We start from the raw sequence: 16,580 nt of genomic DNA, 5'->3' as shown, positions 1-16,580 counted from the left end.
AGACACCTGAGAGAAAAAAGTAGAGGGTGTGTAATGGGAGTAAATACGGTAATCTGCTCATTTGCTAGTTCAAGGGCTGGACTTAGGACTCAGAAGTGCCAATGGGGCTCACTTAGTGCCTACCCCTGGCTTGGACTGAAGTGTTTGAGAGGCAAGATTGGCTCACAGCCAGGGAAATCATAACTCGACTAGCAGGCGACAAGGAAGCACTGTCCTTACTTCAGTGGAGCCTCAGCCTCTGCCTGCAAGCCAAGAGTCCCTTTGAGAAAGGCAAAGACGGAGCGAGGACTTCTGTCTTTAACAAGAAGCTGCTGCTTCGGCTCTACTGATCCTTTGCTCCCGATTGTTGAAAGTGGACCCCGAAGGAGAAGGCAGAGCAAAGAAGTTACCTCCAAGCAGGTATGGTTCTTCTTTTTTTCTGTTTTGCTGGGAGCCCACGGCCCTTCTGTTCCATGTGAAGGATGTGTGGGAACACAAATGTACCTTATGTGTAAGGTCAGCGTCAGCGCAGGTTGTGGGTCACGTTGGCCTGTGACACTGCTGTCTCCTCATTTCCAGGTTGAAAAAAGCATGAAGACAATCTCTTACTATTGAGCCCACTGCCATTGCTCTCTGGTCCTGCCCTTGTCTCCTCGAAAAATAATCACAGTGGAAACCAACTCTCATGAGTTCCCACAGTCACACATACCACTAGCCCCTCTCTGTTACAGGGCTGGGGTCCCCTGACCTGGGCAATATCACCATGCGGGACTGTGGGAACTGGTAATAACTCAGCCCCAGTTCCTCTTGGCCTGTTTTTGCTTTTCTCACCAGGGATTGGCTTAAAGCATGTAATAAAAAATGAGAACACTTAAGGCAGCAAATAGGTATAAGGACGTCCAATTTTTACATGAAGACTGACAGTAACTTTTTGGCAATCCCAAGTTCTCTGTCCACCTGTCTAATCAAGCAAACTCCTTCTCACTCTCTCACTGTAGCCTTACTGTGCTGGCGGCCTCCAGGGCCAAGGATGGCAGCATGACGGTCAACAGGCCTCACCGCCTCAGAGAGGGGCCCCTTGGAGCTCTGCCACACTCCTGTATGGCCTTGTGGCTGAGTCACCTTTGGACCAATGAGTTTCCTATTTCTACTTGCAAGAGGAGACAGCTTGTCCCCAGAGATGAGTGTTTCCTACATGCTTTCAATGCCACCAGGCCCTCCTCCCCACATTGCAGCCCACCATGGCTGAGCTATGGCCAGAGGCATTGCTTTAAGGCCACCCCTATCTAGACCCCTCAGGAGGCTCCTCCTTGACTCAGCAAGTTGGCTGTGGCAGGTGCTAACCCCTCACATGTGGTCTCTAATAATATGGCTAGGAGGCCACAACTTATTTAATCTGTTGGTTAATAAGAAAGATTTTTTTTCCTGTACCCAAAAATACTTGAAATATTTTAGTTATATGTGTATAATAAACTTATTCTAAAGTTGAGGTTGGGCTCGGTGCTCATAGCACAGTGGTTAGGGAGCCGACCACATACACCTGGGCTGGTGGGTTCGAACCCAGCCCAGGACTGCTAAACAATGACAACTACAACAAAAAAATAGCCAGGCGTTGTGGCTGGTGCCTATAATCCCAGCTACTTGTGAGGCTGAAGTAAAAGAATCACTTAAGCCCAGGAGCTTGAGGTTGCTGTGAGCTGTGATACCACAGCACTCTACTGAGGATGACATAAGGAGACTCTATCTCAAAAAAAAAGAATAAATAAAAATAAAAATACATAAATAAACTTGAGTTTGGCAAACTATGGCTTATAAGCTAAATCTGACCCATCAGTTGTTTTTTGTTTTTCTGAATAAAGTTTAATTGGAACATAGCCATGCTCATTCATTAGATATATATGGCTGCTTTTGCCCTACAACAGCAGAAATGAATAGTTGCAAAAAAGACAACTATCAGTGTATCGATGAACTCCATCAATACACGTGTGCTAAATATTCAGTCATTTGTTTTTTAACTTTTTTTTTTTTGTAGTTTTTGGCCAGAGCTGGGTTTGAACCCACCACCTCCAGCGTATGGGGCCTGCACCCTACTCCTTTGAGCCACCAGCGCTGCCCTTGTTTTTTAACTTTTTTAAGATTAGTTTTTGGTCAATGGGAATTTTTACTGTTGTTGTTTTAATAGTTGAATTTGTCAATTTTCCCCTTTATGGATTTTACTCTTTGAAGCTGATTTTAAAAAGTTTTCTCAATCTCCCAGATTATAAAAAAATTGGGGGGTGGTGCCTGTGGCTCAAAGCAGTAGGGTGCTGGCCCCATATGCCAGAGTAGCAGGTTCAAACCCAGCCCCAGCCAAAAACTGCAAAAAAAACATTGGCACACTTCTTGCAATAGTTTTATCATTTAAAAATATAAGTCTTGGCTCGGTGCTGTGGCTCAAGTGGCTAAGGCACCAGCCACATACACCTAAGGTTGCAGGTTTGAATCCAGCCTGGTCCCGCCAAACAACAATGATGGGAGCAACCAAAAGAAACAAAAACAAAAAATAGCCGGGCGTTGTGGCTGGCACCTGTGGTCCCAGCTACTTGGGAGGCAGAGGCAGGAGACTCACTTGAGCCTAGGAGTCGGAGGTTGCTGTGAGCTGTGATGCCATCGCACTCTACCCAGGGGGAAAGCTTGAGGCTCTGTCTCCCCAAAAATAAATAAATAAATAAATAAATAAATCTTTATTCACCTAGAAATTCTTATAATAAATTGTTCCAATACCATTTATTGAAAAGTCCATCTTTTTCCTATTTACTTGAAATGTCACTTCTATCTAAATTCCCACTTATACATGTCCATTTCTAGACACTCTGTATTTTATATTTTGTATTCTATTTATTGAGACAATTTCAACCATAGCTTTTATATTTTCTACTGATTTTTTCCCCTGATATATAGGAAATCTATTTCTTTCTTTCTTTTTTTTTTTGGAAATCTATTTCATGTTTTGATATTTTTCCTGGTTACCTTGCTGAATTCTCTTAATAGTTATAAAAGTTTATCAATTTATTACTTTGGAATTTCTAGATAAGCAAACATATATCATGAGGGTTTTGCTCCTTCCTTTCTAATCTTTACAAAGTTTAATTTTTTTTCTTATTACCTTTTCTTTTCTAAAATAATTTTGAGTAATAGCCATGACAGAGGATAGTTTCAGAGCTGATGCATACAGTTGTGTGGGTTGTACACTGTACAACTCTAGGGGTTACTGTTCACAAATACTTAGATGTCCTAGGCATTTTTAGGATGTTCATGATTTCAATGCATTTTTATTTTGGACAGTGAAGTCTTATTTCTTGAAAATGCCCTCTGAGGTTCTTTGAGCCTGAGATTGAAACTGTTTGCCTCCAGATTTACATTTGCTCTTGCCTGGAGCTGAGATCAGAACCATCTAGGACCACCATAAACTTGGGGTTTACTAGCCATACGAACAGTGTGAATTCTGATCCAGACTTAACTGGTGGCAGGATTCTTGTTAGGAGTTCTTAAAGGAAACTTTCCTTTTTTCTGCATCCATAGCCAAGTTGAGAAGGCCATGAATTGCTCTGTCTCCCTCTATGAGACAGAGGATGTGATCCTACTGCGGAGGTTACCCTTGGGGGATCCTGCTTTTTATGTTGAAGGCTCTGATCCGACTTCCTGCTTAGGCCTCAGGCTTTGTCTCCTATTCTCCCATTAAAGCCAAGGCTTCCCAGCCTGAACAAGGGAAGACCCCATGTCTACAAAAAATAAAAAAAAATAGCCAGGTGTGAAGCACGTGCCTGTAGTCCTAGTTACTTAGGAGGTGAGGCAGGAGGATGGCTTGGGCCCAGGAGTTTGAGGTTGCTGAGTTATGATGATGCCACTGTTCTCTAGCTTCGGCAACAGAGTGAGACCCTATCTCAAAAAACAAAACAAAAACAAAAACAAACAAAAAACAACAGCAGAAAAAACAAAGCAAAACAAGGCCTCTTATCTCCAGGAATCCATATAACCCCCCAGGCAAACACCTATTCCCCTTTCTAGGTCCTCCGGGCCTAGCACAATCTTATAAATTTTGGATTCTTGAGACTTCTGTCATTTTCCTACTAGCTCCATCCCCACATTAAAAATAATATTTAAAAAAACATATCTAGTAATTTTAGGCTGTGTCAGCAGGATTCACTCTAAACCCCTTCTCCATCATAGTACCAGTAATAACATCTCTATTTTTTACTTAAATGAGAATGATTCTAATATTTCTCTGGTAAGATTTGTAGTAAAAGTTTGCAGCAACTATCCTATATCAAATTAATGAAGTTTCTTCTATCCTCTTGGTTAACCAATAATTTTTAAGTCATGAATGAGTATTGAGTTTTAGTCAACACTTTTCAGCATCTTTTAATATCCTCATCTTATTTCCGTTGCTAACGGACTCTCTTAATCAGACAGCTCCATCTCCAGAGTGATGGAAGCAGAGAGGACCCCAAAGCTACTAGGACCCTTGGGATGCAGACCCACAATTAAAAAAGAACAATAAATTCAGAAAATGGGGGCTAAATTAATGTAAATTATTAGTGTGTTTGCCATGCACACCAGACTCTTGTCCTAACACTTCAGGGAAGCACATGAGGAGAGTGTAGGAAACCTCTCTTTTATATGGGGGCCTTCCAGGTGGTGTTTTTTTTAACAGGACTAGGAAAAGTTTCCTGCCACGCCTCCTGGACTTCTGTGAAATACTGAAATAAATATCTAACTTCCAAATAAAAAAGAGATGAGGAGATACATCCAAATAACCCATGTAATATATAAAATAACTCTCCTGGATCTCTATGAATTCCAAAATAAAATGTCAAACTCTCAAGCCACAGACAATAATAGCATTGGTAAGAGATCGGTAGTTAAATCAGAGGTTGCTGTGTCCTGTTCAATATTGGAGGAACAGACTGTGTGTACTTGTGACTTGAGCTGATGCCAGCTCTCGATCCTGATCCTAGTAACGAACCTTCTGACCTCTTGGATCTGATGACTAAGTCCCAGGAAGCACAAAGGCCAATCTTCATTTATGGCCACCTGAAGATAGCAACAGACTTCTCTTATCTGAATTCATAAAATGTGACCTTTGCTTTCTGAGTTTCTTCTGATGGTCTGACCCAGGACAGGACCAAGGAGGAGGAGACTACGGTTCACAGCACTTAGTCTGTGTTTTAAATGTACGGTCTCATTTTATCCCAATGAACTTGTGATAAAAATTTCACTTACATAGTACTTCTATTTACTTGACGAATCAAAATAAAGGGAAAAGAAAAGAGGCACTGTCATTAATTGCCTTCCTAAACTTGGAACCACCTTGGAGCCCCAGCTTCCTCATCTCCAAAAGGAATAAGACCTTCCCCAGTCTCAGCTACTGCATAGACTCCTCCACATGAAGTCATGATTTTGAAATCATTGTGTAAATACCAAAGCATGTATAAGTGTGAGTTAAATTCACCAGGCTTCTCCCTTCATTGAACAAAGCCAATGGTTTAATAGGCTTCAGTCACCTGCATCTTAGAAATTCCATATTCTTATATTGCCTTTCCTTTCTTGCTTTTTTCTCCCCTCTACTCTGGCCAGATCTGCTATTTATATATGCATATATGTGTGCATGTCTATATCTATAGATAGGTCGATATTCACATAAAATATATATGTGAAATAGTCCTGTTGTCTCCAATAGTTTCTGTCCCTAAGATTAGGCTTTTTGTTTTAACTCTTTACCCCTTTTGGTCACTTAGACTCTGTTGCTCCAACTATAAGTTGCCCACTCTTTCCATCACATAATCTCAGTGACCTGCTTCCAAAGCTCTTTGATTTGACTCATTTTTTAAAAAAATTCATATTAATATGGGGCTACCTACAATTAGGTTACATGGTTTGCTTTTGTAAGGTAAAAATCCAAATTATAGGTGTGTTCTTCACCCAGGAAGTGTGTGACATACCCGGGCAGGTACACCCAATGTACCTGCTGGCTGGGAACCTACCCAACTGCCCCACCACACACTTGAAGTTCATTGAGCTTTTCTCTTATATTAGCATGTAGGTGTTTGTCAACTAGTTCTAATTTAACATTGAGTACATGTGATGCTTGTTTTTTCATTCTTGTGATGCTTCACTTAGGGCAGTGGTTTTCAACCTTCCTAATGCCACGACCCTTTAGTACAGTTCCTCGTGTTGTGGTGACCCCCAACCATAAAATTATTATCTACTTCTTCTGAAGTCTGTATGAGAGAGAAGGAAGGCATTAGGAAGGTTGAGAACTACTGCCTTAGGAGAATGGTCCCCAATTCCATCTAAGTTGTTAAAAAAGATACAAAATTTTCATCTTTTTATAGCAGAATAATATTCCACAGTATACATATATCACAGTTTATTAATCTATTCATGTATCGAAGGGCACTTAGGTTGTTCCCAGATCTTTGCAGTTGTGAATTGTGCTGCTGTAAACATTTGGGTGCAAACATTGATTTGACTCATTTGAAAACTAAAGGCATTTGCGTGACCTCCCCACACCCTCCTCCTGGATACACATTGACTTTAAACAACAATGTATGATCTGAGTTATTTCATGTCTGTTCAATTATTTCCTTTATTTTCTAGAACCATAAAGATGTTCTCATTGACACAATCCTCTTCTCCATCGCATCCTTTTTGTGTACTGCCCATGTTCTGTCTGCCGGGTTGGCTTTCCTTGGTCCAGACTACTACTCCAGTGCAGGCTGCAGACTGGCAGCATTACAGTCACCCAGGAACTTGGCAGAAATGCAGCAGCTCAGGCCCGCTGCAGAACTGCTGTCTTAAACTATAAGAACAGGCTTAAGCAGTAGGAATTCTGAAGTAGGTATGAGAGAGAAGGAAGGCAAAAATCTCAACTGGCCTTGAAGATTTGAGCCTCAAAGATTCAAATGTAGTTCAAAATTTAGGTCATCTTAGCTTAACTGACCTGGTTCTCTTTTTATTCCTCTTTGTAGTGCTTTTACCTATGGTTGCTACTTCTTTTCCATGGATTCTCTGCCTTCTAACCTCTCTGTCCTGCCTTCTCTGTGTGTATTCTGGCCACCATATTCAAGCCAGTCCAACATTTTGGTTTCCCTGTTAATATTCCTTAAATATTTGATCAACATTTATTTAGTGATGTTATTTTTCTTAATTGTGGTAAAACACACATAAGTTTTTACTATTGTAATCATTTCAATGATATTAAGTATATTTACGTGGTTGTGTAACCAGTCTCCAGACCTTCATCTTATAAAACTGAAACTCTATGCCTATTAAACAACAGTTTCCCATCCTTTCCCCCCAACCCCTGAAACCACCATTCTACTTTCTGCTTCTGTGAGTTTGACCCCTACACCTTATATAAGTAAAATCATATCTGATTTATTTTTCTGTAACTGGCTTATTCACTTAGCACAATGCTTCAGGGTTCATCTGTGTTGTGGATATGTCAGAATTTTCTTCTTTTTAAGCTGAGTAACATACCCTTGCACGTGCACGCCATGTTTTGTTCATCAGTTCATTGGCTGAGAGACATTTGGGCTGCTTCTCCCTTTTGTCTGTTGTGAATAATGCTGCTATAAGCATACATGTATAAATATGTCTTTAGGTCCCTGACTCCAGTTATTTTGGCTGTATACCCAGAAGTGATTGCTGAATCATAAGGTAATTCTATTTTTAACATTTTGCAGAACCGCTGTTTTCTGCAGTGGCTGCACCATTTTACATTCCCACCAACACAGCCTAAGAGTTGTGACAGGATGTACAGTTCCTTGTCAACACTTGTTATTTTCTGCTTTCGTGACAGTAGCCATCCTACTGTAAGGTGATATACTTCATTGTGGTTTCAATTTACATTTCCTTTATGATTAATGACATTGAGCATCTTTTCATGTGCTGATTGGCACCATTAAAAAAAAAACTGTACTGGCTTGATCCCCATAGCACTGTGGTTATGGCACCAGCCACATACACTGAGGCTGGTGGGTTTGAACCCGGCCCACGCCAGCTAACCAACAATGACAACTGCAACAAAAAATAGCCAAGCGTTGTGGCAGGCACCTGGAGTCTCAGCTTCTTGGGAGGCTGAGGCAAAAGAATTGCTTAAGCCCAAGAGTTTGAGGTTGCGATGAGCTGTGATACCATGGCACTCTACTGAGGGTGATGTAGTGAGACTCTGCCTCAAAAAAACCCAAAAAAACAAAAAAACAAAAAAAACCCTGTACCATGTTCCTTATGGTCAAAGTAAATAATTTGCTTTGTGTAATTTTCTAAACCACACAACTTCTTGGAAGGCATGTTTAAGTGTTTAGATAATAAGATAGTCCCCTCATTCCCTGTAAACACGTATTATTGTGTTCTGGCTCAGTGTGCCAGTTTCAGCAGGCTGTCCTCAGGGCTGGTGGTTGGCTAGCATTGCCTCGTGTGATGGGCATATGAGTGCCCCCAGGTCTTCATAGAGACTAGTCTGCACTGTCAAGAAGTGTTTTAATCTTCACCTGAAGGTGATGACTGCTTTGTTAGGAAAGGAAACTATGATTCACCTCATTTCTGATTTGTTCCAGGAATGTTTTGGTGCTTTTGAATATGGCGGCCTATTAGGCAGCAGTCAGCCAGTAGGCCCTTTAATTTGGATCTGCCTGCACACTTGACATCCAGACTCTCTTAGAGAGGCTCTGAAGGAGTCTGTGGATTACTTGTCCCTGAGAGAATGATCAATCATACCATCCCTCGTAGGCCCCAGAAGGCTTATTGACCCTTTGTTCATGCACCTGGGCCTGGTCTAATCAAGATGCCCTCTGAGGGCAGCTGTGGGTGGGGTGGCCTCCATAGTGGCCAGCACCTGCAAGGTCAGGCTGGGCAAATGTTAGTAAGCGTCTGCTGCACAGGGACAGAGATGGGAGGCTGGAAACACTCACATAGAACACTTGTTGCCTCATGTGATTGTCTCACAAATTTTGGAAGTTTAGATGATATACCTGTCTGTTTCTGAGTCAGGAGGGTAGGAAGTAATACCTTTTTCTATTAAAGTCATTTCTTTAGCCTTGTCTTTAAAAAAAAACAAAAGGTTACGTGTAGGGGCCGGGCACAGTGGCTCACACATCTAATCCTAGCACTTGGGGAGGCCAAGGTAGGAGGATGTCTGGAGCCCAGGAGTTTGAGACCAGCCTGAGCAAGAGTAAGACCCTCTCTCTACAACATCTAAAAATAATACTTAGCTGGTTGTGGTGGTGTGCACCTGTAGTTGCAGCTACTCTAGTGCCTGATCCCAGAAGATTTAGGTTACGGTGAGCTGTGATCATGCCACCGCACTCTAGACTGGGGGACAGAGCAACACCCTGTCTCTAAAACAAAACAAAACAAGTTATTTGATGGGTTTTTTATCAAAATCAGATCTCACTGTAATTCACAACTTGCTGCCCCCACATTCTGTTCTAGCCAAAGCCTACACTCTTCCCCATTCAGAATTGCCACAGGGAAAACCAATAGCCACAATCCTTGCTACTCAGGCAAGATTAAGGAGGTATAGGGCTGCAGAGAGACAGGCCAGGCCACTGCAGGCCAAGCTGTCCTACTCTGCCCAGTCAATAAGGTTTCCTCCCAGAGGGAGGCTTCCTTGCCTCTCCTAGCTTGGAGATGCTGCCACATCCCTTGGCTGACAGCCCCTTCTCCATCATCCAAGCCAGCAACTTAGCATTCTGACTCTTCCATATCGTAACTCTTTCTCTAGGAAAGTTTCTCTGATTTTAGGAGTCATCTGATTAGACGGACCTCACCTGGCTAATTCAGGCTGCTCTCCTTATCTACATGTCCATACCCTCATCACACCGGCTAAGACCCTTCTGCCATTTGAGGAAACATATTCATATGTTCTAGGGATTAGAGTGCAAGTGGCTTTGAGAGCCGTTATTTTGCCTGCCACAGGGACACAATCAAAAATATGATACAGACATACCAGGAAATTGACTAAAGTGTCATGCTATTTTTCTGGATTTTGTAATGTTTCTTGTCTTTATTATTATTATTATTATTTTAGGGACAGAGTCTTACTTTGTCACCCTCGGTACCATGGTGTCACAGCTCACAGCAACTTCCAGCTCTTGGGCTTAGGCGATTCTCTTGCCTCAGCCTCCCGAATAGCTGGGACTACAGGCGTCCGCGCCCGGCTATTTTTTTGTTGCAGTTTGGCTGGGGCTGGGTTCAAACCTGCCACACTTGGTATATGGGGCCGGCACCCTACTCACTGAGCCATAGGAGCCACCCTCTTGTCTTTTTTAATAGTTACGATTTATTGTGATTTCTTTCTTCATTCTTTCTTACAAATGTATATTCTCTTTGGTACCTAATTTTGTATTCTTTTTGCCTGAACTATATAAGCTTCAGATAGCATATAAGTTTTTTTTGTTTGTTTTGAGACAGAGTCTCACTTTGTCACCCTCAGTAGAGTGCTGTGACATCACAGCTCATAGCAACCTCAAACTCTTGGGCTTGGGACTATAGGCTGGGACTGTAGCTGGGACTATAGGCGCCCGCCACAATGCTCAGCTATTTTTTTGTTGCAGTTTGGCTGGGGCTGGGTTCAAACCTGCCACACTTGGTATATGGGGCTGGCACCCTACTCACTGAGCCACAGGTGCCGCCTGCTTGAATTTCGTCTACTTTGTTTCTTGATTGTTTCCTAAATGATATTCTCCTATTCTCACTTCCTTAGTTTTCTCTCTCTCTGTTTCTTAAACTATTTCCCACCCTGCCTTGATCTCAAACTATTTCCCAGCCTCCCAGAGCTTCTCTCCTAAGGAGATCATTCCTTGTCTGGTATTTTACTTTTCCTATGCTAGTGCGACTGTCTCCTTCTGCCCACATCTCCACCCAAACTTCCCAAACTGACAGGCAGTGTCTGATACCTTCTACTGATCATTTTATTCTTTCTCACATTTGTGCCCAATTCCTGGCCCATTGGCTCAGATGTATCTACAGCACTCAGTCATGTTTTCAAGCAGAGTCTCTAAATATTTGACTCCAAAGGTCAGATCACCAAAGGTTGATCGATCACTTCCTGCCTCTCTTTCCCCCAAGGCACGAAATCTCTCCTCAGTACCTCCTGGTATCCCTTGCTCTCTGTATCCCTTCCCTTCCAGAGGGTGTTTCTGCAGCTGGGAGGAACATGCAAATTGCATATTTCGGTGAATTTTTTCTAGTTTGTAGCCATGATCTGTCCGGTGTCATTGCATCATCTTGGATCATTTGTAAACATTCACACTGAGTGTGCAGCACCTCAAAGCCAGTACCCTGTTGATCAGGAAGCCCCCAGTGTGTGGACCTGATTCAGGGTCTCAGTCAGCCTGATACAGAACAAGGCAGGTGCTCGTGAGAGTCCCCACGGTGCGCCTCTTTTCAACCCTCTGTTCTTTCCTCTTTCGGGCATGACCTACACAGAAGATCTCATCTCATTGTTCTCACTCCATCCGCCAGTGCTGAGTTCTCTCAAGCTTTGTCTGCCTTCTACACCTTGTCTTCCCACCTTATCTTCCCAACACCAGCCCTGTCCTCTCATCTGGCCCCTGGGGACACTTGCTCCCTCTGGAGCAGAATCTTAATATGCGTTTCCTTCAGAATTCCCCCCATTATCATCTCTGGACACACCACTCTCATTCCTCTCTCTTTCCCAAGTCCAAACTTGTCTTCTCTATCTTGAGGCATGCCTCCACTGGGACGTCCCTGCTGGGCCCCCTTCTGAGGGGTGTCTGCCTCCACGGTCCTCCTTCTCCTCTTTCTTCTCTTCTGGCCCTGCCTGATCTGCCCAGAAACACTCCGCTCTCCTCTTCCTCTGCAGCCAGGTCAGCCTCTTCCAGCAGCTTCCATTTTGTGGCGTGGACGCTGAGCACCACAGAAATTAGGGAGGAGAGCCAGTTAGTCCCACATGTGTGGCAGGGGCTGGGACTTGGCCTCTTGACAGTGAGAGGGAGACACTGCCCACTGTATCTCCAGCCCCAGGGAACAAAAGGCAAAGTCCTCTGACCTCCAAGAGACCATGGGCCAACCAGGTCCTGCTTGGTCACAATTAGTCACTCCCACGTTTATGTGTTTGTCACTGATGGAAGACCTTCCTTCTCCCTTTAAGAGGGGATTTGGGGTGAGGCACAGTGGCTCAGGCCTGTAATCCTAGCACTCTGGGAGACCGAGGTGGGCAGATTGCTTGAGCTTAGGAATTTGAGACCAGCCTGAGTAAGAATGAGATCCCATCTCTACTAAAAATAGAAAAACTAGTCAGGAGTCATGGTGGGTGCCTGTAATCACAGCTACTTGGGAGGCTGGGGTGGGAGGATTGCTTAAGCCCAGGACTTTGAGGTTGCTGTGAGCTATGATGACACCATAGCACTCTACCCAGGGTGACAGAGTGAGACTCTGTTTCCAATAAACAAACAAACAAAAAGAGTACATTTGGGGCCCCTTAGCAAATAAAGTAACTGGACAAATGTATGTATACATATCCCTTGCCTCCCAGCCTCATGAGTTAATATGCACTTCTGAAGTCCCGAGCCCTCCTCTATTCCCATAAAACTCAGGAGATCTTAATCTGAAAACAAGCAATTCACAGAAAGGAAATGATGCCTTGAGGAGGCAACAGAAACAGCCTGTTTAGAGAAGAGCTCAGCTGGCCAGGCTGGTGGCCTCAGGGCCCCTCTGCTACGTTCACACCACGCCCTTCTTAAAACTGTCCCCCTTGTGCTCTGGGATGTCAGCCTCCAGGCCTTTAGCCACCCAACCCTTTTGATAAAGGGAAAAAGAAAACTGGGAAAATATAGAAAATTACAGAGGAGAAACTGAAAATGCTCCCACCCGAGAATTAATCACTATTTCCATTTTATGTATACACATCTAGCCATACTTACACATACATACGTATCTCTCATGGACATCACATGTGACATTATCATTACTGGGTTTTAACCCTTCAATATTATTTTCTATTACACACACATTTACCCTTTTAGTTCTCTTCACTTCTTCCCAGAGTTCCATGCTTCCCTCTGAAATCACTTTTCTCCATCAAGGACAACTTCCCTGGTATGACTCATGATGCAAGTGTCTGCTGGCATCAGACTCTGTGCCCTTGCCTGCCGGAAAATGTTTGTATTCTGCCTTTGCTACAGAAGGGTGTTTAAACTGTGTGTTCTAATTCTTGGTAAGAGTACAGTAAAGATACCAATCCACTGTCTTTTTTTTTTTTTTCACAATTTTCACTAAAACGTCAGCCATCATCTTATTTTTGTTTCTTTGAGGTCAATTTTTTTTTCCTGCATACTTTCAAGGTTTGTTTTCTGCCGTTGATTTTTAGTAGTTTTATAGTGTGTGTTTTTAATCTTTCTTTCATTACTTTCAAGATACTTGCCCAGTATGTTTTGAATATTGCTTCTATGCCTTTCTTGTGCCACTCATATACAATAGGCCATTTGGCCGAGCCTCACACGTCTCTCATACTCTGTCCCTTGCCTTGTTTTGTGTTTCAGTTTATATATTTTCTGGAGACTTTACTTTGAATTCACTGTTCCCATTGCAGATCTAATCTGTAGTTAAAACATCCAATGACTTCTTAGTTTCAGATACTGTATTGCTAATTTCTGGCACGTTCAGTTGATTCTTTAAAAAAAAATAGCTTTAGTGAGTGTTTTTTTTTTTTTTTTGAGACAGAGTCTCATTGTGTCACCCTCAGTAGAGTGCTATGCAATCACAGCTCACAGTAACCTCCAATTCTTGGGCTTAAGTGATTCTCTTGCCTCAGCCTCCCAAGTAGCTGGGACTACAGGCATCTGCCACAACGCCTGGCTATTTTTTTGTTGCAGTTGTTATTGTTTAGCAGGCCCAGGCTGGATTCAAATGCACTAGCCTCAGTAGCTCTACATATTATAAAATTCAATCAGTTTAAGTGAACAATTTAATAATTTTTAGTATATTGCACATTCGGAGTTGTGCAACTATCATCAAAATCTAATCTTAGAACATTTCTGTGCTCCAGAAAGAAACTTCATGTTCATTTACAGCCATTGCCCACTTGGCCCTCAGCCACAGATGATTGCTAATCTACTTTCTCGGCCGATGCGCCTTTCCTTGACATTTCTTATATGCAGAGCGGTATACTATGTGGTTTAGGGGTATGCTTCTAGCACTTAGGATACTGTTGCAGCCTGTGTCCGTGTTTCATTCCCTCATACTGTGGAATAGTCTTCCACTGTACATGAGGACTGTCTGGAAAGTCCCCAGCTGGGTAATATGAAAAACAGAGACATTTCCTGAAGAAGACACAAGAAGCATTGGACGTAGGACGCTAACACCTCAGACCCGGTTCAAAGTGGGCACGTGAGACCTCACACAGTTCTCCCAGCGTCATCCTCGGGTGGTCTGTGTGGGCAGGGCTTCCAGACCACGGCTCACTTTCCACAGCGGCTCCACCAGCTTTGAAGCGTTTGTGCCCCATTTCGATTCGCGCTGTCCTTGCTGCATCATCCCCGAAAGCCTTCTCAACCATCCCAGTAGTTTCCGGGGAGGAATGTTCAAGCTTAATGCAAAATTCGGTGCAGATTCTCTGCTCTCCTCACTCATCTTGAGTGCGCCTGCTCGCGACCACAGTGAAGTCACCCTTGTTCACACGGGCGAGTTCCTCTCCACCCGGCCTGGCTGCCAGGTCACATACATGAGTCGCAAACTGCCCGGTCCTGTTAACCGTGGCTGGATACTTTCCGGACAGACCTCCTAGTCCTACTCCATGCATATCCCGCATTTGTTTACCTTCTCGAGTTGGTGGGCATTTGGGCCCAGTTTCGGACTATGAATAATGCTGCTAGGAGCATTTGTGTGGGTGCGTGTTTTCATTTCTTTTCCGGTCGGTATGTAGAAATGGAATTGCTGGGTCATGTAGTACATTTAACATGTTAAGTGACTTGAAAAAATGTTTTCCAAATTGGCTGCACCATTTTACCTAACTATCAGCAGCATAGGAGGTCTCCGTATCTCCATATCATCCCCAATACTTATTATCTGTCTTTTTGATTACAGCCACGCTTCTGGGTTGTAAGAGGTATTTCTTTGTGGTTTTAATTCGCATCTCTCTAATAGCTAATGTTCTTGAGCATATTTTCATGTGTTTATTGGTTATTCATAGCTTCTTTTATGAAATATCTATTAAATCTTTGACTGCATTTCAAATTATTTGTATTTTTATTACTGAGTTGTAACAGCTCCTTACATATCCTGGACGCAAGTCTCTTATTGACTATATGATGTTTAAATCTTTTCCCTCAGTCTGTGACTCATCTTTTCATTTTCTTTTTTTCCCAGACACTACTCTAAGAGCTTTATTTATTTAATGTTCATAAAACCCCTATACATTAGGCTCTCCTATTATCCCCATTTTACTGAGAAGGATGCTGTGGTTTGAACTTGCTCAAGGTCTCATGATCAGTAAGTTTTCACTTTCTTAATAGCGTAGAAGCATAAGCATTTTAAACTTTAATTTATCAACTTTCTCTCATATTGCTTATGCTTTTGGTGTCATGTCTAAAAATGTTTTGCCTAACCCAAGATCAAAGAACTCTTACTCCTATGTTTTCTTCTCAGAGTTTTATATTTTTAGCTCTTACATTTAGGTCTGTGCTCCATGTTGAGTAAATATTTGTGTGTGGTGTGAGCTACCGGTTTAAATTAATCTTCTTGCATGAGAATATCTAATTTCCCGGCACCACTTATTAAAAGGTTATTCTTTCCTCCACTGAGTTGCCTTGCATGTGTGTCAGAGGTCAGTTTATAACAGTAAGTTTATTTCTTGAATCTCAACGCTGATCCATCAACCTCCATATCTATCTTTATACTAACACCACATTATCTTGGATATTGATGCTTTGTAGTATGATTTAAAATAAAGTATAATCCTCCAACTTTGTTCTCTTTCAACATTATTTTGGCTATTCTGGCTCTTTTCCTTTCCATAGTTTGCAATTCTCCTTTGAAACTTTCTTTGCCTTTGTCTCTTTTGTCCATATTATCTTCTATTGATTTGTCATTAATCATAATCACTTTTAACTTTTTGCTAACTTCAATATTTGGATCCTGTAGGGCCTGCTTCTTTTCTTGTCTATTTTATCTCTTGAGTATTGATTACATTTTCCTTCCCCCTTCCCATGTTTAGTAATTTTCATTGTGAATAACAGAATTGAAGAGGTTCCAAATAGCGCCTTCCACCAGAGGGCGTTTCCAGCTATGTCTTCATTTCAATTTAATTTAGGATTAAGTTGGGTCTGGGTTGTGTTGTACTTTTAGTGAGGCTCATTTTGCCTCTTCTTTGTCTTTGTTCCTTGGTCTTCTTCGTCTTTTGACTGAGGGCTTGAATGGTCTGTTTCCTTCATGAAAGATCACAAGAGGTTTAGCACTGCCCTTTACAGGTTTTTAGCTTATATCTTTAGCATCCTGCCCCATACGGCTTCAATTCTTGCAATTGTCTGAGAGAGAGAGAGAGCCCGCCCATGTTTTTGAGGCAGGTTTTTCTGCTTGTGATGAGATTTTTATCTTCT

The 16,580-nt window shown here is 42.4% G+C and overlaps 1 protein-coding gene across 1 annotated transcript in view; it reads left to right on the top strand.

Annotated features, from left to right (window-relative positions):
* Positions 1-306: 306 nt before the first annotated feature.
* NR1I2 (nuclear receptor subfamily 1 group I member 2) overlaps positions 307-16,580 on the top strand; it is a 40,115-nt gene continuing 23,841 nt past the window's right edge. Inside the window, exon 1 of the mRNA XM_012808410.2 lies at positions 307-399. The gene's annotated coding sequence lies outside the window, so the exon portion shown is untranslated. The remainder of the gene's footprint in view (positions 400-16,580) is intronic.

The sequence above is a fragment of the Otolemur garnettii genome, unplaced genomic scaffold, assembly GCF_000181295.1.
Source record: "Otolemur garnettii isolate 467f Iridium unplaced genomic scaffold, OtoGar3 scaffold00089, whole genome shotgun sequence".
Lineage (NCBI taxonomy): Eukaryota > Metazoa > Chordata > Mammalia > Primates > Galagidae > Otolemur > Otolemur garnettii.
This window is presented reverse-complemented; position numbering and strand designations above follow the sequence as displayed.